Consider the following 26541-nt stretch of genomic DNA (forward strand, 5'->3'; position numbering starts at 1 on the left):
GGACAAATGGCAAAACCTAGCAACAGCATTTTAAATAGCTGGAAAATGCCTCAACTGGGCATTTTTCACTCTCTACACTCTGAAGGACTGGTAGAAAGAATATTTTTGGGTCACATGAATTTGAAAGCTGCACATCAGAACTCTTGGACTTCAGTAAGATAGGTGTTCCCAAGAATGGAGGAAGAAAATACTTAGTCTGACTGAGAAATGAGAAGATACAAGCCCAGAAGAAGAGAACATTCCCAGCTACATGGGAGGCACCTTTCAAGTCGGACAGAGTGAGGGTTTGGGATAACTGAAGTATATATGAGGATCAAAACTAACTTTACACACATTAAAAAAAATTACCCCTGGAGCCAGAAGTGAGTACAGCGAGTAAGGCATTTGATGCAATTGACCAGGGTTTCATCTCCAGTACCATATATGGTCTCCTGAACACTAGAATCCCTGAACACTGTGCTAGAAGGAAGCCTGAGCATAGCTGGATGTGGCCCAAAAGCAAATAAATAAATAAAAACACGACCACTGGTTTTATTAATAAAACAGAGTATGAAATTCTAGAACTTAATAAAATTAGACTAAAATTAAATTTAACTTACAAGGTGGTATGGATCTAAATATGATGAAAATTGAGAAGAGGTTAAAGGCATAAGAAGTAAAAGGATGCAAAATTCTTCTTTGTGCAAAGGAACAGGATCAAAGTTGATATCAAGTCCTTTGTCTTTGGGAAACAAGAACAACATAGCTTTATGGATGAACTGGGAAAGCAAAAACAATCGTAAGAAAAACTAACTTGGTCCATAATTTTAAAAACACTACAGATGCATGAAACAAGTGAGGGAATAGTGAATATCAGAAAGCATATGTTATGTTGAACCCTATTAAATTGCCATTTCATAGGTCGAAAGCACTCAAATATCAACAGCATATAGTTCAACCTATCAACAATGATAGTGACAGCTAATACATTCAATGTGTCAGGTACTTTTAATCATTCGATATCCCTGTATTACTGTCATGCTGTTGTTCATCGATTTCCTCGAGCAGGCACCATTAACAGTCTCCTTCATCCTAGCCCTGAGATTTTAGAAAGTGCCACATTCGAGGCTCTTTCAGGGTCAGGAGAATGAGACCCATCATTGTTACTGGTTTTTGGCATACTGAATATGCCACAGGGAGTTTGCCAGACTCTGCCGTGCGGGCATGATACTTTTGGTAGCCTGCCAGGTTTTCCAGAGTAAGAACTAGATAATAAGATGTCACATGGCCAGAAGTGCGGCCACATGCTTCCAGAAGCTGGGTTTTATAGTCTCTGGGTCTTGGCTGTTGCTGGGATTACATGGTGCTGAGGGTAGTTGGTGGGTGTAATGCCTACATACTGGAAGATGGGAGATCTGGGTGGAGGAGGCCCAGTCCTGATCCAAGCAGGCTTGGAGATCTAAGATATAAGCCCAGGGCTAAGATCACTCGAAATAAGAATGTATTTTTAATTTAGCAAGATTTCTTAACCAATGTGAAGAGCAAACTAACCTTCTCTTCTGTTTTTAGAGTAAAAGGGATTTAGAGCTTACCTTTTCTCGATCAAATTTTTTAAACTTTCATGACAAACTTGCTAGACTTTCTCAAAGTATCAAAGAGTGATCTGATTTAGCCTGGGCTTTCCAAATATATCTCTGAGAAGTATTTCGGTTCATTTTTATTGTATTAATTACAGTACCATGACAATCACATTGATTAGTCCTAAGTAAGTTAAAACAACCAAATTTGCAATTCAATTCTTCTACATGCCCAAGATTCTACATCAATCTTCAATTATTTAATTTTTTGGTCCTTTGTCAGAAAAGAGTTTTTTATTCAACACAACTGAAGATCCAGCTAAAATGTTATTTTCTTTGTAAATTTCTAGAATCTTCTCATCAAAAAAAGCTATAGCAAACATTCAGCAAATGTAAGATAACCTGCAAAACTAATTTCAATCTTCTGCTGGAAAGAAAAATAGCCTAAAGAATCAAGATGCATTTTCTGTTCTTATTAAAGCACCAAGAGAATCAACGTAGGAATATCCTTTCATAAGCCAAAAAGATAGCAAATCATCCTTGAAATATCCCACCATCTTTTTAAACTGTCCCTCAATAAAACAGGGGACAAAAACAAGACCAATCACTAAGAATATCACTTTTCTCACTCTAAAGGCTTCCTGCAGCAAATTTACAAATTTCATTTATATTTTCTTCAAAAGTCAACAAATAGTCCCAAATACCACAACACTCATTTCTCAGCTATGCTTCAAACACACATTTCCAGAGATCAGCTGAAAATCTTGGCCTATGTGGTTTTAGACACATCCAAAACAATGCGGGAACAATCCACATAATATCACACTCCTTCTCTGTTAATGACATCAGCAAGCTCCCACCCTTTTCTTTGGTCCGAAACAGTTTCCAGCACCTTCTGTGGGGTCATCAAGGTGATTCAGAGTATCTACTATCTTCTGATTACCCACTAAAAAGGCACAGAAAGAACATCAACCCAAATGTAATAATTATCTCTAGCATCTGGATTTTGGTCTTGAAATGCCAATCCTCAGTAAGACAAACAAAAAGAAAAGAGAAAAAAACAGGGCTTAGGAAAGAGATAGTGATGGGGCCAGAGAGATAGTTTAGGAGTTAAGGCACTTGCCATGCACGTGCTGGTTTGATCCCAGATCCCCAGAAGGGATCTTTAAGTGCAGGGCCAGGAGTAAGCCCTGAGCACAGTCTGGGATAACCAAAAAATACTGCGCCCCCATAGTGTTACAGAGTGCCAGATGCTGCGGTGATCCTTGGTGCTACAATCAAATGTGCAAACATCTCCATCAACTGCGCTCCTCCCCTGGGCCCCAGGAGCAAGGAAGGGGGTGGGGAATGGGGAGTGGGCTGGAAGTATCCTACTGCTCTGTCACAAAGCAGAACTTCCAGAGCACTTCCCCAACCATCCACATGGTACTTCCACACATGATGAATGTCTGCCCCCATGTCAACTGCCACAAGCATCCTGCAGCACATCCTTCCTTAACTCAAAGGCGGGGTTACTCTCCATCCTCAGCTATCTGGATAGTGCCCAGTCACAGGTCACAATATTTATCGGTCTCCCTGATCAGAGGCATCGGCATGGAGGGCTTCCCGTGTTTATGAACCACTAGAAACAGGATCCTCACCTTCTGAGTGGTTGTTTCCTTCCTTGACCTTTTTTTTTCATTTCAGTCTTCTCAACCACGCACAGGGATAAAACCACAACGATGCCTCCCAGATTCCAGCTACAGGAAAAGAAACTGCTATGGTCTCAGGACCAGAGAACAGACTGTGCTGAATCTGGAAAAGTCAGTCATTCTCTCCTTGCCTCTGAAGCTATAGTTCACTATGTCGACTGCCAGAGTAAAAGTACGCAGTTCTCTATGAAACGACAATACACCCTGGGTACTGAGTGAAGGCCTCCTTTTCTCGATGTGGCAACAACCCCACTCTCAATGAAGCAGAGTCCAAAAGGCAAAGCAGCCCCTGAACAAAAGGCAATTCTGTTTTCAGCTTTGCTACTCAGCCAGAACACTGCATCTTATCATCTGCTGATAACCGCCTTCTAAGGGGTCCTCCTTGAACTCTTCCACAATGAGACCTGCCTCTAATGAATAACTCCACCTATCTCCTCAGCTCCGGACTGGTCAATACGTTTCCAACGAACTCCAAGTTTTTCCACCTAACCAAAGGTTAGCAGATGCTTAACACATGCTCCCAAAGGCCTGCATCCTCAGATTTAGATGAAGCACACTGTGGCAGTCACATTTTCTACCAGAATCCCCTTACCTGGGTTGTCCTGGGGCTGGAAACACCTTTCTTGTTCTGGTTCATAACAGTCAGACATTCAGATCTCTCTGAAAAGGAGATCTTAACTGAGTCATCTCATCTTGCACCAATTCAGGAAGAGTTAGGCAAAGTCTTCAGACTTGGAACTTCTGACCCTGGTGACAGCCTCAGTAAGCAGCCCCTCTGAGCCCAAAGAGAAGAGAGGCAGGCACAAGCGCAGACACAGACACAGGCACGCACACATGTATAAACACACAAGGGTATGCATAAACATCCATACACACACATCCCCCACACATAAACACATTTGTAGGTTTGTAAGGCAAGAGGACGAGTTTGGAAGGTTAAGCAACAAACAGTGGACAAACAGGTTACAACAGATGAAGCTGAAGAGACAGAAGGAGAGTATCACATTACTTTGAAGACCTCTGCATTGCTTGGACCATAACACACCCAAGGCCCAAGTTCTTTGGGAAGTTGATTTGGGGGGGCGCTACACTTCACTGTGCTCAAGGATCACTCCAAGCTCTGTGCTCAGGGATCACTCCTGGCATGCTCAGGGACCAAGTGTGGTACCAGGATCAAACCTGAGTTGGCTGTGTGCAGGGCAACCCTACCTATTGTACGGTTACCCCAACCCAAACACCTATTTAAAGTCCAATTTTTGTAAAAGAATGCAGTTAAATTTTGTTGATCAAAATACCTTCTAATCTATTCATATTGCTGTGTGACTTAAACAAGATGATGGATTTAAAAAGCAAACAACCTGGACAGGCTGACTTTGAGATAGGTCTGACTCCCTGCCAAGAGCAGATCTGGATTAACGTAGGAAGCACGTCATAAACTGAATGTAGAAACTCAAACTCAAGTAGAGCTGAGAGGAGGAATACCCAAAATGGGGTGGAAGCAAGCCAGGATTGCAGATAAGATACAGCACATCTGACCCTAGTCTATTCTTAACTAAGAGGTAAATCTGTGCAAAAGATTCCAAGTTTATGAGAGGATGAGGAGACCAAGCTCGGTCGTGCTTTTCTCCAAAGGAAAACTTAACTGGCCCCAAAATACTAAAACTTGTTTGAAGAAAGCATTCCTAAAGTTGAAGAATAACTCAGCAAACAGGCTCCACATCTAAAGAATTCCCATTGTTAGCAAAATACAATAGAACACAAGCTCCCAGAGAGAAAGGACTATCCACGCCTTGTTTCTGTTCTTCCTGACAGTAGATGGTAGATATGCAAAAGAAGAAAAAAATTGCTGCATGTGGACTGACTACATAAGTGAATCTAAGATTGAGTTAAGCAACAGGTCAATAAGAATTGCAAGTAGACACCAGATGATACCATTTCCTTGTCCTATTTTACAGATAAAAGATGTTTCCAGGTGTCAACAACTATTTGAGTTACTGCGCACTAGCAAAACTAGATATATAGAAAGTCCCTTGGTTTCCTCTTTTGTGATTCACTTTTTCTCTCTTGGAGAGATCTGTGTCTTGAGGTCCTGATCATAATCCTCCTGAAGTATTTTGTGACTGTGACCCTAACCACTGCCAACCTCATCAGCATCACCACCTTCACCTCCACACTCACCCCAACCCCGAACTCAACAATGCTTCTACTCAGTGCCCCCACAGTGCCACAAGCATATATCTTATCATACATTTGACAATGAATTGCAACCATCTGTTAATATGTCTGTAAGCTCCTCCTGGAGGGAAAGAATCCTGCCTCACTTGCCCCTTTATACCAAGTATAATACTTGGTATAGAGCATGCAAGCCATTAAATGATGCTGGACCTGAACAAAATTTATTTTCTCTGCCAGCAAATCATTTCTTCATCCAAAGAGCCAGAAATATCCATGTATCTGGGTAAAATATAAGAATAAAGGCAACTTAAGAATTGGGTAAAGAGACCAATTGAATACAAAGAAAATTGAGCATAACAAGTTGACATGAAGCCAAAAGCAGTCCCACTATTTTTACATTTTAGAAAATGAACCAAGGGAGGACTAAAGAGATAGTATAGTGAATAAGACACCTTCCTTGCACAAAGCTGAGAAGGTTTGATCGCCAGCACTACAGATTGTTCTCAGAGCCCCACCAGGAGTGATCCCTGAACAAAGAGTTAGCACTTAAGCCATAAGTACAGACAGGTGTGATCACAAAATTAAAATAAACAAGAACAACAAATCAATAAGAGGAAATTTTCTAAAAAGTAATCGCTTACAATACCAGTCCCTATACATGAATTACAATCTTTAAGAGCATAAAACATGGGAGCCAGGAAAAGAGCTCTAAACCTAGCACTTGGGCATATGCCTGGCAAGATGTAAGCCCCTTGGTTCCACTGCATGTCCAGCCCCCAGCACCATCAAGAGTGGCCTTGGTAGCAACATCCAAGCAACAATGCACCACCAGGCCCTAGTATTGAACCATCGGGTCCCCAGGTCATTATTTTGCACCACCTGGGAATGCACACTCATCCCCTGGAAGAGAAATTTCAACACAATAATGGAACTAAAGAACACATTTCCCTGAATTGACAGATACAACCTTGGAAATCTCACTCCAGAGAGAGATTCGTGATCAGGTATTCTTGGTCAAATTTAAAGAAAACAGTTTTTACACTGAAATCAAGAGACCTGAACTTGAACAGCTGAACTTAGAAAGGTATCTATCTAGAGGGCAGGCTCTGGGGCACGGAGGTGGGGAGTAAGGGAGGGAACCTGGGAACACTGGTGGAGGGAACTTGACACTGATGGTAGGATCAGTACTACCATATTGTATATAAGTCTAAAACTCAGCTATAACTTTGCAAATCACAATGCCTTAATTAAAAAAGCAGAATTCAAAGAAAGAATAGCTTTTAGATCATTTTCTATTAAACAGTCTGATCTACCTGACTCAGGCTTGTACATGCTTGTTCTTGTTCTATTACATTTTGAAACTATCAACACCAAAGCAAATAATTCTAATGTAAAGTATAATCCAAATCCATGCCTGTGGTAAAAAAAAAAATAGTGCTCTTTCAGTTCTGGAAGAAATCTAAATTTATATGAACATCAAATTAAAGTTTCTAAAGCACTTGTCAGATAATAGGAGCTAAAATCCACATATTTCGGTGGTTTTCTTGGTCCCAACCCCATAGGTCAATAACACAAAACAATACCACTAGTTTGAAATCATATCAACCAGATAATGTAAATGTCCCGGAATTTAAATAAAATCATCACTACCCACTTCTTACATAAACACATCAAAATATACCCATTAAAGAAATAAAGTATAGTTCTTAAATATATAACCTTGGGCTCCTTCAGTTCAACTTACTGAATAGGTTTAACGTGCCAAATCCAAGTTCTCTTGCAGAAGAAAAAATCGTCAGCTAGAAGAATCACTCTTTAGCTGGAAGAATTACTCATTACAATTGTTTCTAAAGTATTTGTAGAAGATAGGAAAAATCAACTAACCAAATTAATCATCTGTCTTCTTGGTAGTCAATTCAGCATCAGCAGATTCAAGGGCAATTAAAAAAAATCATGCCCACCTAGCTCTACCTTTGACATCCAGCAATAAAGTCATTCTTTCCCACCTGGCATAGAGATCTGGGGTCTTAGAGGAAACCTCCACGCCTGCTCACCACCTCTCCCAAATGGGTCTCACCAAGGTTCTTTCCATATTTAAGATAATGTGCTAGACATTTTAGCTGGAGAGATTTGTTCTGGAAAAGAGGTTAGGGTCACATCTGCTGGTACTGAGTTTACTCCCAGCTCTGTGTTCAGGGGTCACTTCTGATGGCACTTGGGGGACCACGAGTGGTGTTGGGTGTGCAACGGGGGTCAGCTGCATGCAAGGCAAGCGCCTTCACCTCTGAAATTGTCTCTCTGACTTAAAAGATTCATTGAAGTCAGCGACCGGAAAGAAGGTACTGAAAGAAGTATGAGTATGCAGAACTGAGCAAATGACTTCTCTTGGAAGGAAATCATAAAAAAGGATGTTCTAGCGTCAGTCCTACTGCAATTGCCAGGGTCTGAGCCTTTCTTCGCCTCCGCTCCTCTGTAATCCCCCTACGTCTCAGGGGCATTAACCCCATTTCTAAACTAATAATAATTCTTTCCTTTCTGTGCCACAAATATCCAACCTCAATGGTTAAATGCTATGTATAACATAAACCCAGTAAAGATCACCAGTGGCCAGCGGGTCCTGTTTAAATTAGGATTAACTAGCAGGCCTTTCCCTAAACAAAACAAAAGACTTTCTTGGTCGGCTCCGTGTCTGGAAAGTGATTTTCAACCCACATACTCAAAAGGCCTCACAAAATCCAGATGAAGCACGACAGCATCATTCATTTCCACTAAACTGTATTTTAAAAAATACAAAGCAAAGTCACCTTGAAGGCTAATCAAGGGAAGAAGCCACAAATTCCTCTCTTCTGTAACATGTCAGAATTTAGTTCAAGAGGCAGCAGGACCCCAGAACACAACAGAATTCATTTTTTCTGAATAGAAGGTGGGTGAATAAAAGTCCCATTAGCTCTCAGTTACTTCACCCCTCACTATATCATCACATGGAGGACTCAGTGTCTTACATCTCAGGGCTAAATAATACTTTCCCTTCCCTGCCAGGAGCAGAAAAACTCCCAGAGTAACATCCATGTTCCTCACCCCCAATGTACCGTCTTGGACCTTCACCAGTCTTCATTACCCTAGACTTGACTCCATCTTCACTCTCCACCATTCATATTTTTTTAAAGAAACATCACTTGCATCCTTCACATGCCTTGTGTGAAGTCTTGCCTAGAATCCGAATTTAATTCTCCATTCCCTGACATGCCCAGCATTCTTCTTGGCTTCTACCAGCTCCCAAGATTGCCAGATATAGCTGCCACAAACTGAAGTTGGCTGGTCCTCCCCCTGCCCTAGACCTGCACCCCAGCTCTTTCTAAAGTCTCTTCTTTATCACTATCTCTTCTTTATCATATATGCTATTTCAGAAGGAATTGTTTATTGAATAAACACTCCCCCTCTGCCCACTTCCGACTTTCCATAACAGATATCCAGATAGCTCCCTGTGAGATAGGTATGTAATAACTCTATAGGTGCCTTGGAGGTAACGTGATCTGTAAAACTAAGAAACCACCTAGAATGATGAAATAACAAGGCCAGAATAATTGGACTTTAAACCAACACGATGGTTATGTTCAAGTTTTTATTAATCACGCTTCACTTTTAAAATATCACATCCCCCAAGTGTGTTCACACAAAGCTACCGAAAGAACAGTGATCTCAACAAAAACAAACGTTCGAGGCCTACAGGCCCCACATCAAGAGTGGACTTTAAATTTTATATCTCAAAATGATTTCAAGTGTTAGTATTTGGAGCCCTGCCTGTGAAAAAAATACACTGTTTTCTGTCCAGGAGGCAAAAGAGTTTCCTTACTAAGCATCTGAAAGCAGACGCCTGACCCTAAACATCACTCATGACAAACTGAGTGTCACGAAGTATCAAAAAAGACTTCCGAAGTGACTTTTCTTTCTTTTGACTTTTCCAGCAGGTTCAACAAATGCCATAAGACCAATTCTTTTGTTTCAACAAATGACTTTTTTGAAAATATCAACAAAGTCCCTCACTTCCCAATGAGAACAAAAGTTTCAAAATGCAAATTGTTGAAACTTCCGTTCCTCCTTCTGCTGATCCTTCCACCAAAGGTACCCTGAGATCTAGGGGTGCCCACAGGCAGGGAGGCAGCTGCTACCTCCAGACACAGTCATGCAAAGGAAAGGTGGCTCCGGTCCACTAAACTTCACCTCGATGTCCAGGCTAAGCAGGCGCACACGCTCTAAATAATAGGGATAAGGGAAGGAAGAGAGGAAATGCCTACTGATGCCCTTGAGGAAGGAAAGAAAGTCTCCTTCCCAGGAATCAGTCTCCGATTTCTTTCTTCTACCTTCTTGGAACTAACCCAGTCACGCTTCCTTTACTTTCTACTGTTCTAACTTGGGTATAACCAAGCCCCTCGTCACCAGTTTCTACCTCTTTTTGGAGGTGATCAGCAGAGAACCTGTGCTCCCTCCTTTCCAGAGGAGGATCAGGAGAACCAGTTGACCAGACAGGCTGAGGTCGCACCACTAGGGGGCGCGGCATCCACGGGGGCGGGGGCTCTAGGGATGACAGCCCAGGGTTCAGGCCCGTCCTAGGCCAGCAACTACTGCCCGCTGCACATTCTGCCTCTCTCTCTGGCCACTTGGACTTCTTCGCCCTCCCGTTAAGTGATGTCAAGAAATAAAGATGCTGCCTTAATATCCTTAACTTACTTTGCATTGGGGGCATATCTGCTCACTTTTACCAACCCTTGGAAAAGCAAGGGTGAAAAGCATAATTGGCATTTTACCTGCGGTCAATGCATTTTGATGCGATTTCGTTCTCTCCAAACAACTTTAATTCCAACGCATTACCCCAACTCCTTGAGGCTTACTCTGCTACTTGACAAGGGAATCGCTTCTTACAAGAAGAAGTGTTGCCGTTTTTTCCGATAAGTACTCCCTGAAGCCAGAACTGCAGAACTGCAGATCTTTGTCTTGGCAAACTGTGTTTTTGCAAACAGGTGGGAAATATAGATTTGTTAGAGCTGGGAAGGAGCAGTGGGTTTTGCTCTAAGAACTGAAGCTACACGTTTTCAAAATCCCCCTTGGCATCTATCACAATGAGAAACAACGCATTCATAGTGAAACTTGAACCAGAACTCGCTGGAAACCCGTATTTACGAAAAACTCATAGACTTCAACATTTAAAAAAAATAAATAAAATAAAAAAATAAGGAGCAGCAGCAGCAAGCAACGAGCAAGCGAACTCAGGCCGCAGGCTGAAGGCAGCAACAAGTCCTGGATGCCTTCATCCTAACACATCACAGGCCAAGCGGCAGCAAAGAAAAACAAGAATAAAGTTTAAATGCATTCACAACAAACCAGTCCTGCACAAACCCAGGGAGCCCGTCGATTTCCAAACCGCCAAATCAAAGCCAGGTCCCTCCCTTGCCTTCCATTTCCCAGTTACTCACTAAGCGCATTTGTGGAGCGGTCGGACGGAAAAACTTGAGTTTCAAGTCCTGAGCCCGGAGAAGACAACTGAGTCCCCCGGTGGGAAGCATGTGGGGCAGGAGCTCCGCGCTGCCCTGCGCGGGGACTCCCCACCCCGGGCAGTCTGCGTCCTCCCCGGCGCCGTTTGGGGGGGCACTTGGAGCAGCCCCCGCACGCCTTCCAGTGCCCCGCACCCCGACCCAGGTAACTGGAGGCCACCTACGTGTCACCTGGGCGGGTTCTGGCAGTGGGCACTGCGCATGCAGGGGACCCCGCGGCGCACTGACCTGGCTGGGGGGGACAGGAGAGCCAGACTCCCAACTTCCCTCCCGGGGTTCGGTCCACTGGATGGCAGAGGAGGCCAGGAGAGCCTCGCCTCCTGCAGGCGGGAGTGCGTGCGCGCGCGGACACACACACACACACACACACACACACACACACACACACACACACACACACACTCACACACGCGCTCCCGGCACGGACGAGAGCGCGCGCGATCGCGCACGCGCACGCACTTGCACACACAGACACACACACAGAGACACACAAACGGGCGCGCGCTCACACATCAACACTTGCACGCACAGCCTCAAAGCCCCCGTGCCCGGGGACAGCGCGGTCGAAGCGCGCCCCCCGACCCCGACCCCGCCCTGGCAGCCCCTTTACCTGCGCCCCCGCCGCCGCCGCGCCGCGCCGCGCCGCGCCGCGCGCCCCGGTTCCTGCCGCGCCCGGGCTGGCCTGGGACTGCGCCGCCCGCCCCGCCGCCTCCGCCCCGCGGCCCGGCGAGTCCGGCCCCTCCGCCCGCCCCTCGGCCTTGTGCCCGGAGTGGGGCCGCCCCCCCGCGCCCACCTCGCCGGGGTCCCGAGGCCCGAGCCGCCCCCGATCGGGACGGCAGCGAGCGGGAGGGTCGAGGAGTCGCCACTGGCGGGAGCGTCGGCCCGGGCTGCGCGGGGGCGGCGTGGAGGGGGCGCCGATCGGGGCTGCAGTCGGCCCCCTCCTCCCTCCGCCGCCTTTCTTGACCTCCACGTAGCACGGGCCCCGCACCCCTGCACCCCCTCTTCTCCCCTTACCTGGGACGATACCCCCAGAACCCCCAGAGCTCAGCGCTCCTCCCTCCCCCGCCCCCCCATTCATTTGCTGAACTTCCCGCCCCACCCCCGGCGGTGGGCGGTGGGCGGTGGGGGAGCGGCTGGGCAACCAGGCCTTTGCACCCCCTGCACGCCCTAAACCCCATCAGACACACCCACCTGGGGGAAGACCCGCGGCCGCGCGCCCGGGATCCCCACCCGCACCCCGTCCCGAGCTCACTTCTGCGCCGTGGGCTACCCCGCGCGTGGCATTCTCATCCTGCCGCTCTTCCTCGCCCACTTGGAAGACCCGGGAAGACCGCGCCGGGGCGCAAAAGAGAAAAAGAGAAAAAAAAAAAAGAACTTTTCGGTGCAGGAGATCCAGTCCTGAAACTTTCCAGAACTTCCCTCCCCCACGCCCGACCTCCCTTCCCGCCCGGTGCAGAATCTCCTCCACTGGAGGCTGCACCGCCCCGAGCCGCGCTGGCGTCGCTGCTGGAAAGGAGGTGGCCCAGGGGGTCCGCCGGGGCGGCGGGGCGTCCCCAACTCTCCATCCCCACATCCAGCGGCCTCTCTCCGGCTTCCCCCGGGCCAACCTGGCCAGCGCCGAGCCCCGACGAGAGATTCATCCAAGGCGGGGAATGCACACCTGGAGGTGTGGGAGGGCGCGGCGCGGGGCTGGGGCCTGGAGGTGGGGGGGGGGGGGGGTGTTCAGGGGAGGAGGGAGTGGAGACCACCCTATAGATTCGCTGCACCCTGTCCCGGGGGGTGGTGATGCCCGGGAAAGCGAGGGGTGGGCGGGAGGGCGCTTCTCGGGCCGTGCCCTCTCCACCTCGTCCTTGCCACCTCCCACCCTCGGCTTCTCGGGATTTTTTTCCCGAGTGTTGGGGATGCTCGGCCTCTCGCTTGCCCTGCCGGGGACCTTGGGGCGCGAAAGTGGAGGCCACTCTGCCCCGGCCACGCGGGGAGGACAGCGGGGGCGCGCGGACGGCCGGGAGCCCCTTGGTGCGCCCTGGCAGGAAGCGAGGCGGCGAGGCGGCGTGGGCGGGCTGCGCTGGGGGTGCCGGCCCGGTAATCGGGGGCCTGGGAGGCTGCGGAGGTCACTGCAGACCGCAGCGGGCGGGCAGGGGGAAGACCCCCTGGAGGCGATGGAAACTTTTCCAGCCTCCAGCCACGCGGGCTTCCAAGGGAACCGGGCCTACTCCGGCCGGGGACTGCTGAGAACCGTGACGGGGTGCGCCCTGCGGTTTTCACAGGATGCTCAAGGCTGAGCCCTGGCGGCTGGTCAATTCTATCTGCTAGTCGTTTCCTTTCGAAAACAATCTACCAATGCCCCCCACCCGCACCCCTGACCGTGCAGAAGTCTGCTCGCTCTCTCTCTCTCTCTCTCTGTCTCTCCTCTCCTCTCCTCTCTCCTCTCTCTCTGTCTCTGCTCTATGTGTGTCTCTCTCTCCTCTCCTCTCTCTCTCTCGCTCTCTCTCCCCTTTCCTATCGAGTTATGGATTATTTCACCATCATCTAAAATTTCTTTTAATGGGCATTCAAAACTGCACGGTGCCATGTGTTTATACAATGTGTACAAAATGCATGGAACCCTTATCCTACAGACAAATTCGAAGGAGTGTTGTGCGAAGACAAAAAGGACAATAAATTTTTGGCGAAAGCCATAATAAGAAAGTATATGGTAAGCGAAAAAGACTACTGAAAATAGGCCTTTGTTTTCAATGTCACACAGGAGCGTCACTTCCCTAATTTCATACTCCTCACTTTTTATTTATTGTTCGTCTTCTCAAGAGCAACATTTCTACTACCTACTGAAAAGAATATTTGGAACTTTTATTTAAATAGTCATCACTTATTCTATTTAGATTTATTGCATTGTTAAGCACATTAAGTTATTACCAAGTAATAATTTTATTGTTACTATTGTTTTATTTTCTTATAAGTTATTACTAAGTAACTATTATTAAGTGATAACTTATTAGTAAAATTACTAAAATTAGTAATAATGTTAGTGTTTGTTTAAAGTATAATTAGTAATTTTAAGTATTTGTTTCAAATTATTTCAACAGCTTATCCTTCCTCATAAGTCAAAGATAAAGCGAAAATGAATCTGCTGTGCAATACACTTCAATATTTTCTACTGATTTTCTTCTGTGCCATCTTAAGGAAAATGGTCACTTCTGCTCTATGTTTAGTTGTCCTGATTGCTTTCTTCCTTTCTAGCATCTAATGAAAGTTGGGGCCACACTTAGAGTGTATATTCAAGAATGCTAAGTTATTTGCTATAAGGCACTTTATTTCTTCTCTTTGGTCTGTGATAGCCTAACAGAAATGGGACAAAACTGAGGTCAGTCTAGACGGACCCGTCTTCCTAGCAAGTGTGGGCACACGTGAATGAACCTATTCTACAGCCATCTTTGTGTCAATAATTTTAACTCAAGTATAGCTGTAAGTCTGGTGTCATAGGAGAGAGAAAATGAAACCCAAGACTCAATTCAGTTTTGCACAGAGATTTAGCCATCAAAACTAGTCACGTGTTCCCAATGAGCCAATTTTCTCCGCTGTAAAGAGCCAAGATTGCATAGCACTGATACTGGATTGAGTTCTAAATTGCCCTTAGCAAGGTGGGTTAATATATTTGACTATATCTGGCTTCTCAGAATAATTCAAGTGGATGATGTTGTTTCCAGAGATAGGAAGGGTATCCTGAGACACTTTCTCGGATGTTGGGATGTGTCTATGGTCCTCTCACAGACCAACCTCTTTTCTTGGAAAGTCCTGCACGCTTTCCCTCCTGACCTTTCTCTTTCATCCTCTCCCAGGACTCAAGCAGAGCAAACGATCCAAAGCACTGCTGTGAAAGGTAAAAAATACTTTCAGTGAAATGAAGAGAATTTTGACAGGAAAAAATTCCAAGCAGACTTAACAGTCATATATTAAACTCACGTTCATATCTTACTGTGGAGTGGCCAGGTTGTTGATCTTATCTTGAGGTCCTTGGACTGGAATTGGCAATCATTCAAGATCAAAAACTTGGCTGTCACTACTTGGGCTTCATTATTTGCTCAGAAGGGTTTTCTGGTCATGCCAGCATTTTTTCTCTCCATGTTCCCTTCCGTCTGGCAAAAAGCCTTTGAAATTTTCTACTGGAGAGTAATCAAAACTATCAGCCAAAAGATCTGTTGGAAACTTTCCCTCCTCTCTATTAACGTAGAAACTGCTTCGGAGAATATATTCCAGGGAAACAATAGCCTGAGAGAATTCAGCCTGCCTGGAAAAGTTTCCACATCCCACCCACCCCTAGCCTCATACTCTACATCCCGGTCTGGGGCATAGATTTCTTCCTTCTTCAAAGTGAGCATTTATGCTCTCCAGTGTTTTTCCCATGGGCTAGAAGAAAATCTTTCTCCTTAGGAAGTCTTTCTATTTTATAGACCAGTAGCAGAGGTGGGTGAGGCTGCCCAAATAAGTGAAAAAATAGCACTCCTCAGGGTAGAAGTGGCATGAGGTGATTCCAGAAACGTGGATATGGGGGTTGGATGTAAAAACAGAAGTCACTGAAGATGAGACTACAATGAAATGAAAACCCTAAATAGACCACACACTGTTTTTCAAATCTGTGCTCACTTTTCACACGATTCTACATGGAAAACCTAGGCAATGTCTGACTTAGATCAGAAGCTAGCCATCTTCCTTCACCCAAATAAAAAAGGCTTTGATCTAAAAGCAAAAGGGGAGAAAGTGGAAAAAAGGGAAAATGTCTGTGTGTTATATGTATGATTTTAGAGCTTAACACAGACTCAGATGCCAGGAAATCATAGCAAAGATCACAACACAAAGACCTAGTTCTGTAAAATAGATGAATTCTGGAAAACTAATAGTGGGGGGCAGGGGGAGAAAAGATTATGAATGATATTCTAATTAAAATTTCAGTGGAGTTTTTCATACTAAAAATATGAACATTTTTTAAGAATTTTTATTTATTGAATTGAATCACAGTGATATACACACTTGCAAATGTTCATGATTGAATTTCAGTCAAATAATGTCCCAACACCCGTCCCTTCACCAGTGTACTTTTCCCATCAACATTGGTCCCAGTTTTACTGCCACCCCTCTGTCCTACTGCCTGCCACTATGGCAGGCACCTCTCTCTCTCTCTCTCTCTCTCTCTCTCTCTCTCTCTCTCTCTCTCTCTCTCTCTCTCCCTCTCTCTCTCCTTTTTGGCCTTATGGTTTACAATACTGATAATGAAAGGTTTTCAGGTGTATCCTTTTACCTGTGCCCTTCACCTCCCCCACTCTTGTGGCTTACCCCTGTTTACCCTCACCTTGGATATGAGCCTCATACTATATATATTTTTATAAAATATGAACATTTTTAAAAAGCTAAAGTACTTTTCAGTGAGATGTCCATTATGAAAATATTGGAAATTTTTTTAAAACATTGGTATATATAAAACTACTATATAAACTGAATTAATGTTCCTTATATTTATGGAAGTAATGGGTTACAACATTAGTTTCATTTGTACAGCATTATCAATCAACATATCTAGTACCTATATATACTTCATTTTGTGGGGCACAAAAAGTCATTTCCGACAACTTTACCCCTTTAATCCAATTTAATAACCCTTCCACCTCACTAACATTATTTTATTTTAATAATCTCAGAATATCTTACTTTGTTTAATTTTTTCACTTAATTTTGTCTGCTCAATGGTTTTCTTTCACATGTATGGAATCATACTGTGTTTATCTTTCTCTAACTGACTTCTTTTATTTAGCATAACATCCTCTAGCTCCATTTATGTTGTTGCAAATGGCGGGATTTGGGTAATATTTGTTTGTTTTAGTAGCTAATTAGTATTCATTTCTCTAACTGGACAACAACACATCTTCTTTATTCAATTGTCTTCCAAGGCGCACTTTGTTGTTTACAGCCCTTGGTTATTATAACTGATGCTGCAGTGAAGGTGGGGGTGTGTGTATCTCTTCAAATCCAAATTTCATGTCCTCTGGATAAATCCTAGGTTAGGATAAATGGAATCATATGGAATTTCTAATTTAAATACTTCCTTCCTCCCTTCCTTTCTTCCTGTTGTAGCTGTACAGTTTTCCCAACCGTTTGCTTAGGAGACTTTGTTTTCTCCCCTGTGTGGGCTTGGCTCTTTTGTCATAGATTAGATGTTCCTGTGTAAATATAAAAATAAGTAAATAAAATCATCAAAAGCAATCTAAAAATTAAAATAAACATTTACAAATGAACACTTTTTTAGTTAACAAAACTAATTCGAAATTAAAAATAAAATTTAAATTTTAAATAAAAAAAAGTTTTGGGGGGAGACTCTGCATTGTTCTCTGGGAGCTTGGTTTTATAGTCTCTGAATCTTGGCCGTTGATGGGGTTACACGGCAGTTGGTGGGTTGACTATCTAGCTAATGGAAGATGGGGGATCTGGATGGAGGAGGCCCATTCCTGAACGTAGCAGGCTTGGAGATCTCAGCCCCAGGTCCCGCACACCTGGGTTTCTCTACCAGTTCCTTCATGTGTGAGGCTCGTCCTAGCATGTGGAGAATGTCTCAGCATGGCTGTGGCTGAGTCCTGGAGGTCTTCAAGCTGCCGGGGCTCTGCTCAGGGCTGAGAGGGAAGCTCAACCCGCCCCCTCCAAGGGAGAACAACACAGAGTCTCCTACCCCCATGCCTGGCTGTCCTCACCAGGGCCCCTCATGCAAGCCTCACGCATGAAGGAACTGGCAGAGGAACCCAGGTGTGCGGGACCCGGGCTGAGATCTCCAAGCCTGCTTGGTTCGGAACTGGGCCTCCTCCACCCAGATCTCCCATCTTCCAGTAGCTGGACAGTTACACCCACCAACTGCCATGTAACCCCATCAACGGCCAAGATCCAGAGACTATAAAACCAAACTCTAGTTCTCGCTCTCAGAGAACCCGGCAGGCTACCGAGAGTATCTTGCCCACATATATGCCTAACTGGGAATACCTGTAAAGATGATTAGAGGCTGCTCCAAAAGCCTCCATCCCTCTCAGAGAGCCTGGCAAGCTACCAAGAGTATCCCTCCCACACGGCAGCCTGGCAAGCTACCCGTGGCCTACTCAATATGCCAAAAACAGTAATAATGATGGTCCTCATTCCCCTGACTCTGTAAGAGCCCCCAATATGCCATCAGGCTACACTAGAACGTGAGAGGGACAAATGGAGATGTTACTGGTGCTTGCTCGAGCAAATCATTGAACAATGGGGTGATAGTGATAGTAATTTAGTTTTTGGGGTGAATGGGGCAGTTTCTAACCTCTGTAGTCTATTCCATTGCCTGTGAGTCTCTTTTCACCCAATACCATACTGTTTCAATTACTATTGCTTTGTAATAAAGTTTGTACTCATGGAACATGATGCTTCCATTTTTTTCTTTCTCTCAGAGTTGATTTGGCAATTTGGAGGGGTCTTATGTGGTGTTATACAAATTTTAAAATTGTTAGTTTCATTTCCTTGAAAAAATGTCACTGGAATTTCAATTTTAATAGGGATTACACTGAATCTGTAGATTGATTTAGGTAACATGGTCATTCTAATAATGTTTATTCTGCCAATTCATGAACCTGGGCTATCTTTCATTTCTTTTAGTGATGTTTTCAGTGTATATAAGTCTTTTACCTCCTTTGTCAGGTTTACTTGTGGGCATTTTGTCTTTTTAAAATTCAGTTCTAAAAAAATAATCAGATCTAACACAGCATTCTGGTCCCGCACCCCTCCTGTCACTTCCGATTTCTTACCTGCTCCTGCCCCAGCACCCCATACAGTCCCCAGAGCTATGCCAGGAGTGATCCCTGAATGTAGAACCAGTAGTAAACCAACCCTAAGCATAGCCAGTTATGACTGCAAAACCATAGATATATTTGTGTGTGTTACCAATGTTCAGATTTGCCAAAATTTATATCAACTTTGTCAGAAAACAAAGCCTTACCTTTACCATATGTAGAAATCATAAAAGAAAACAAATTTTTCAAGCATTTATTATTTGCTAAAAACGTTAAGCCGATACTAAAGGAGAATTGGTGTTTTGTGCATTGCAAGCATTTTTAGAGAAAAAGAAACCCCCTGTGAACATGTCATTTGTTACTGATGGTACTCCAGCAATGACTGAGCTCTACAGGGGCTTTCCTGCATAGTTTTTTAAAAAAGACACCCTTAATGTATTAAATTGTACACTATATCATCTATCATGAACATTTACTTGCCAAAAGTCTGAATGAATGCCTACATAGATCAGTGCAAAATGTCATTTAAGCGTTCAACAAAATCAAAAGCTATTCACTGAATGACATATTACATAAACAATCTTGCATTAAAAACTATGAAAAATTCATCTCTTGGTGTCTGTATGTTCCATACAGAAGCTCTTTGGCTTTCAAAAGGAGTCTGTTTGGGAGGCTGGAGAGCTGTTAACAGTGGATAGGACAGTTGCCTTGCGTGTGGCAGACCTGGGTTCCATCCCTGGCATCCCTAAGCTCCATTCGAAGTGATTCTTTGAGCACAGATCCAGGAATTACCCCTAAGGTAGTCGGGGTGTGACCTAGAAGCAAACAAAAAGGTGTCTGTTTGAGTTTCATAAGCTCTTTGACTAAATGCTAGCATTACCTAAAAGCAACGAGGATGTTTTATAAGTCAACGTGATTGAGTACAATATTGATACACCTTATGTGAAAAACTTATTAAATAAATTTAATGAAACAAATCTATAGCTTCAAGGTGATGAGCTTACAAAAACCTGTTATTTCTAGATTTGTGGCAAAACTTCTTCTGTCTAAATAAAATTCAGAATAAGGGAAAGGCAGCCAGTTTCCAAATATATGAAGAGTAAAACTTGGTGAAGATTTGTTGATCTATTGTCAGCACTTAGACTCTCTCCATTCTGATTTCAATCAAAGACTTTAATTTCTTTTATTTTAGATCATTCTTAAAACGAACATCCCTGCTAGGACTTGGAACTCTTTTTGAAGTGCAAACTCAGAAGAATTTTCAAAATTATAAGAAAAACTGACAGAAGTAAAAACAAATGAGGGAATTGAGATTTAAATTCAATATGGCTACCAACAGTTCTGATCCCAAAAACAGATATCTACACTTAATCCTGGATTACAAGATATAGCACAAAAGTTTTAAATTTAATTTTCTTCATCATATTTAGTGGGATATTGGCTAAGTACAATAATAATTCTGTTAACTAAAAAAGGACAAAAACAGTAAAATAGCTTATTATGGTGATTTAAGTATGCTACTTGTAAAAATAGAGCTGAACATTAAAAAAATTTTCAGCACACTAGGTTCATCCTTCTCATTAAGATTATTTCTAGTGCTATTCATAATTTTTATTTCAATATTATCCTTTGATGTTCTAATTCTGTGTTTAATGTGAATGAAACCGTCACCGTCACTGCCCTCTCATTGTTCATCGATTTGTTCAAGCAGGCCCAGTAACATTGTGAGACTTGTTACTGTGTTTGTCATATCAAATACGTCATGGGGAGCCTGCCAGGCTTTGCTGTGCGGGCGAGATACTTTTGGTACCTTGCTGGCCTCTCCAAGAGGGGCGGAGGAATTGAAGGCAGAGGAATTGAACTTGGGTCAGCCAGGTCAGCTGCGTGCAAGGCAAACGCCCTACCCACTGTGCTATCCCTACAGCCCATGAATGTAACTACGGTTCAATTTATAAGTAATTTTATAATTTCATATTTCATGGTGTCTTACAATACCTTCCATTACTATGCTAATACACATGGGCTGAAATATATATGTATACATGTACATATATATGTATATAGTTAAAGAAGAGAATACAAATTTTCACTGAGTATTTCTGGTTTGGTGTTTTGTTTTTGTTTTTTCCACCACTTAAGTAAAGCAGGTTTCCAAAGAGGCTCTAAGTAAAACTTTTTTCTGAAGAGGGAGAAATAGACCAAATAAATTTGGAAACTTCCAGTCTACGGAGAGCAGATTGACTGGAAAAAAGTACACAAAAGCACTCCCTGGGGTGAAGTAAGTTTCTGTACCTTGCTTAGTGTAGTGGTTATGTGAGTATCTATAACTCATTGAACTGAACATTTAATAAAGGTGGAATTCATTGTTTATAAATGTTTTAATGCAAGAGAAATAATTTGAATCTATCCATACAAAAATAATTTTGAAACCCTATTACAGAATAGGGCTGGAGCGATAGCACAGCGGGTAGGGCATTTGCCTTGCATGCAGCCAACATTGCCAATCCAAGTTCGATTCCTCCACCCCTCTCGGAGAGCCCGGCAAGGTACCAAGAGTATCTTGCCTGCACAGCAAAGCCTGGCAAGCTACCTGTGACATATTCGATATGCCAAACACAGTAACAACAAAGTCTCACAATGGAGACATTACTGGGCCCAATCGAGGAAATCGATGAACAACGGGAGGACAGTGACAGTGATTACAGAATAATGTTTAGTCATTACATTTTCTGGGGACAACTTGTGATTAAGCACATACACTACAGCACCAACATGACAAATGATTTTACTCCTATGTAAAACCAAGGCACACTAAAAACATGTTCAAAGAAAACATTTTATAATAAACAAAGAGATATAGAAAATCTATAAAATTGCATGACTAGTATTCAATTTCATATAACCATAGGCATTTTTTATAATAATGTGCAGATTATTCAGTCTTCAGTAGCACTGTAGCACTGTCCTCCTGCTGTTCATCAATTTGCTCGAATGGGCACCAGTAACGTCTCCATTGTGAGACTTGTTGTTACTGTTTTTGGCATATCAAATACGTCACGGGGAGCTTGCCAGGCTTTGCCATGTGGGCGGGATACTCTTGGTAGCTTTCTGGGCTCTCTGAGAGAGACAGAGGAATCGAACCTGGGTCGGCCACGTGCAAGGCAAATGCCCTACCCACTGTGCTATCACTCCAGTCTTCAGTAGGATAGAATAATTACTTAACATACTATATTTTGAGATTTTTATTCCACACTTCCTTGTATTCCCACTTTCTGCACTCTCGTTAACAACTAACCATATGCTCTATGCTCATTGCACAGGTAAGTTGTAACAAAACAAAAAAAAATTTGTATAGAGTGCGTACTCTTAGAATAAAGGAATTTACAGGAACAACTGGTATAATAGGGGGAAATGTATTCTTGGTGTAGAGCATCTAAGAAATGTTCTGTGCATCCTGAGAACACAGCACCTCTGCTTTTCTCCCTTCCAATGCTAGTGGGGAGACAACAAGATCCTTGACAAGAAAAGAGTGAAGGAGTCTAAAGGTAGTTGGGACCTGGAATAGCTTAGTGATAAATTCTCGTGTCTCATGAGTGGGATGGAATTGGGGATCTCTCCAACACACTGACATTATAGAAAACTCTGGGGTTTATGAACAACTCTGTAAATCACTAGTGTTTAAAGTTTAAAAAAATAAAACTCTGGGGGCTGGAGCCAGCAGGTAGGGCGTTTGTCTTGCATATGGCTGACCTGGGTTCGATTTCCAGCATCCCACCTGGTCCCCTGAGCACCTCCAGGAGTAATTCCTTAGTGGATATCCAGGAGTAACCCCTATGTGTCGCCGGGTGTGACACAAAAAATAAAAAATAATAAAATTAAAAAATAAAATAAAACTCTGGGGTGATGACTGACCTGGATCATGTAAATAATTCCCTAAGAATGAAAGAAAACTCCAAAAGAGCTAAGTTCACGTATTTCTGCCAACCCTGAGGAAAAAGGGAGATCCAAAGCAAGAATTTAATATGAAGTACAGAAAATGCATCTTGAATATCTATTGGTTTTCTGGTGGAAAACCAATATATACTCTCGGTAGCTCATATCCACTGTATTCATTTGCTAGGACTGACATTAAGTGTACAAGACCAAGAAGCTTAAATATGAGAAAAGTTACTTGCCCACTGTTCTTGGAGTCTAGAAGTTCAAGATCAAGAATGTTGGCTATGATGTCTCTTCTGCCTTTTCTCCTTATAAAGAGTTTGCTCCCTGTGTGCTCACAATATCCCCTTTAGTCTGTCTGGATCCTAGTCACCTCTCATAAGGAGATTGGAAATATTGCGTTAGTATCCATGTATATGGCCACATTCAGCCTGATCTCTTTGTTTACCCTTATCTTCCCTGTTTACTTCTCTTTGCTATTGCTGACAGGTGAGGGGTCCTACACTCACTTATTTATATGTGTACTCACACTTTAGTAGCGGTACTTGCATCTGTAATCTCCAGGAGTCATACTCTATTGGTGTGACGCTCTTATACATTCTGATTATAGACTTTGCTGGGTATGGGGGCGTGTCGTGTGGTACTCACACCCAGGCTCCCTGGGGACCGGGGCTGAGGGTGAGGGGTTCCCACACTTCAGCTGTATGCACTCCCCTGGCTTTGTGGTGGATATTTTGCACTGTGTTTTGGTGCTGGGGATCCCTAAGAGCAGAGCCGCAGAGACAGTGCTCAATGGCAGTCCGGGGATCAAACTTACAACCTAACACTTGCAAGGCAGGCACTTTCACAACTGAGCCATCCAATGACCTCTTTAAAGATGCTGTCTCCAAAGACAGTCACATTCTGAGGTACCTGGGAGTTAGTCCTTCAACAAATGCATATGGGAGGGAACATTCTTTAGTCCATAACAGCCACTAAGTATGGTAAAGTAAGTAAAGGCCCTCCCATTGATCATCGATTTGCTCGAGCGGGCCCAGTAACGTCTCCATTGGAGACTTTGTTGTTACTGTGTCTGGCATATAGAATACATCACGGAGAGCTTGGCAGGCTGTGCCGTGCAGGCGAGATACTCTCGGTAGCTTGCCGGGCTCTCCGAGAGGGGCGGAGGAATCGAACTCGGGTTGGCCATGTTGGCTGCGTGCAAGGCAAACGCCCTACCACTGTGCTATTGCTCCAGTTACTAAGTATGGTATTCTTGCAAATTATTGCTCAGCAACATAGGAAGATTACAAACTCTAGAACAGAAGTTGATTGTAAATAAGTTATGGTCACCACCTTGAATAATTCCTAAGCAGACTAAAGTAACCTTACAAAAATTACTGCTAGTCTGTAGGATACAGATGGACTATTAATAATTTGAAACAGTAACAAAGAACAATTTAAGTCCCCTGGAAAGGGTCTGAGAGAAAATAAGGCAGGTTAGGCATTTAACTTGCACACAGTCAACATGATTTGACCCCAGGAATCACATATCATCCTCTGAGCACTGCCAGGAGTGATCCCTAAATGCAGAACCAGGAGTAATTCCTGAGCACAGTCAAACATGGCCCCAAAATAAAAAATAAACAAATAAATAAAACTCCAAGTAAGGGAAACTATGGCCAGGAGGAAGCAATTGCAATTACGTACACAGAAATTGCTGATGACCTTAATTTATGTTCAGTTTCTAAGTAAATATCTCAAAAAATCTATTAAAAGCTATCCCTTTATGGTATTTTAAGTTTCTGAACAATTAGCAATAGCAATAACTGGACTTCTTTGTAGAGAGATCTGCATAAGCTTGTAAAAATCTGGTCCATTAGGGATAAATTTTGCCAGGTAAAAATTACATTGAATGCCATATCTATTGCAAGAGGAGTTTGCACAGACACGAGCTTCCTCCCTCCCTAATTCTAATTAGTAAAGGGGAAGAAAGAGGTAGAATATCTTCTCATCTCCATAAGGAAAGCTGTACCAGACAAGTTGCAGCCTAATAAACACAGTAAGTGACTGAAATGGTCAGAAAAGGAGGTTATGAATGGGTCCCCAAATATAGGCTCTCAAAATAGCAAAACTGATTCCTCTAATGCTGCTTCAGGGTGATTAAACGACCAACAACAACAACGAAAAACAATTCAAAGTTCCATGTACCAGCATAGTATAGAATCAACTCTGAGTCCCCAGTGTGGAGTACTCTTTAAGAAGACTGATGCATTACTTACTAGAAAATTAACTAGACTGGGCCTCTTGCATTGTTGAAGTGCTGGTAGACCATTCCTTAGGAATAAACATCTGTTGGGGTTACAGTGACAGTACAGTGGGTAGGATACTTGCCTTGCATACAGCTGACTGGGTTTGATTCCTAGGACCCCATATGGTTCCAAGGAAGGAAGGAAGGAAGGAAAGAAGGGAGGGAGGGAGAGAGGGAGGGAGGGAGGAAGGGAGGGAGGGAGGGAGGGAGGAAAGGAGGGAGGGAGAGAAAGAGGGAAAGAGAGAAAGAGAGAAAGAGAGAGAGAGAAAGAGAGAAAGAGAGAAAGAAAGAAAGAAAGAAAGAAAGAAAGAAAGAAAGAAAGAAAGAAAGAAAGAAAGCAAGCAAGCACCATAGCATTATCCTCCCATTGTACATTGATTTGCTCGAGCAGGCAACCATAACATCTCCATTGTGAGACTTGTTACTGTTTTTGGCATATCGAATATGCCATGGGGAGCTTGCCAGGCTCTGTCCTACAGGTGGGATACTCTCGGTAGCTTGCTGGGCCCTCCGAGAGGGACAGAGGAATCGAACCTGGGTCAACCTCCTGCAAGGCAAACGCCCTACCCGCTGTGCTAAATTTTAAGAGGAATAAACATCTGCTCTAGACATTGCACTATTTCTGGCCTCAAATCTTCAAAGAGTATCACTCTCCCGTGCTTGAAAATGCTTCATGCACAGGTTTGAGGCTGACACAATATTCAACTGAGATATTTAATTTACAGTGAGAGAAGTTCAAGAGTCAATTCCATGGTCTTTTCACATACTGCCCCATGCAGACGCTTCCTACAGAGGGCTGGAATGAACTGCTGAAGACAGAGCTGAAGTAATGACTTGGAGGTGCCCCGCAAGTATGGGGAGTTATCTTTTGGCATGCAGTACGTGCCTTAGATCAGAGACCATTATATGGTGGTTAGTCACCAAGAGTAACACATGAAGCTACAGAATCAAGAGTGACCTCGGTTACTATCAATTTCTGCAAACTTCTAGGAGACTTTGTGGTTCTCGTCACACTGGGCTACACTCTGCACTCTTACTAGTGGGCATAGCCAAAGCCCTACTGATCTGCAATACTTGACTGATGGGAAGCTTGGGTTCTTATTTCTGATATCAGCAAAGGAGTGCAGTCACTATCCTTTAGAGGGTAATTTACTCTAATTTCAAGGAGAGATGGATACTAAATTGAAGCAGTGTATGGGTCTCCTGTGATGCAGTTGAAAACCTCTTGGTACTCCCTTCCCCAACGATGACAACAAATGATCAAATAAAGAAACCTAGAAGAGAATTGTGACCAAAGACACAGACCCTTGAAGAATGAGGGTTTGGGTCACACCATGACTTACATTACCAAGTTTAGCAGAGGGCAATCCAGAATGCTTAACATGGGAGGGAAAGTAAGTATCACATTTTAACCTAAAATTAACTAAAGTAATGGTTGTAATACAATTTTTTAAAAAAATCTTCCTCTTGTTTCTCTTGGGAAGAGAGCCCCCCCACCTCCAGAGACCACCACCATGCCTCAGATACCTTGAGGTACTGCTACATCAACAA

At 43.6% G+C, this 26541-nt stretch overlaps 1 protein-coding gene across 2 annotated transcripts in view; it reads right to left on the bottom strand.

Moving 5' to 3' along the window:
• The window catches only part of LPAR1 (lysophosphatidic acid receptor 1), a 148913-nt gene extending 137314 nt beyond the window's left edge, over positions 1 to 11599 (bottom strand). The window contains exon 1 of one of the 2 annotated variants that reach the window (XM_056117154.1): positions 11582 to 11599. The gene's annotated coding sequence lies outside the window, so the exon portion shown is untranslated. Of the gene's footprint in view, positions 1 to 11135; positions 11249 to 11581 lie in introns of those variants that run through there. The other variant, XM_056117155.1, reaches the window with a different exon arrangement.
• Positions 11600 to 26541: the final 14942 nt, after the last annotated feature.

Source organism: Sorex fumeus, unplaced genomic scaffold, assembly GCF_029834395.1.
Source record: "Sorex fumeus unplaced genomic scaffold, SorFum_2.1 ptg000034l, whole genome shotgun sequence".
Classification (NCBI taxonomy): domain Eukaryota; kingdom Metazoa; phylum Chordata; class Mammalia; order Eulipotyphla; family Soricidae; genus Sorex; species Sorex fumeus.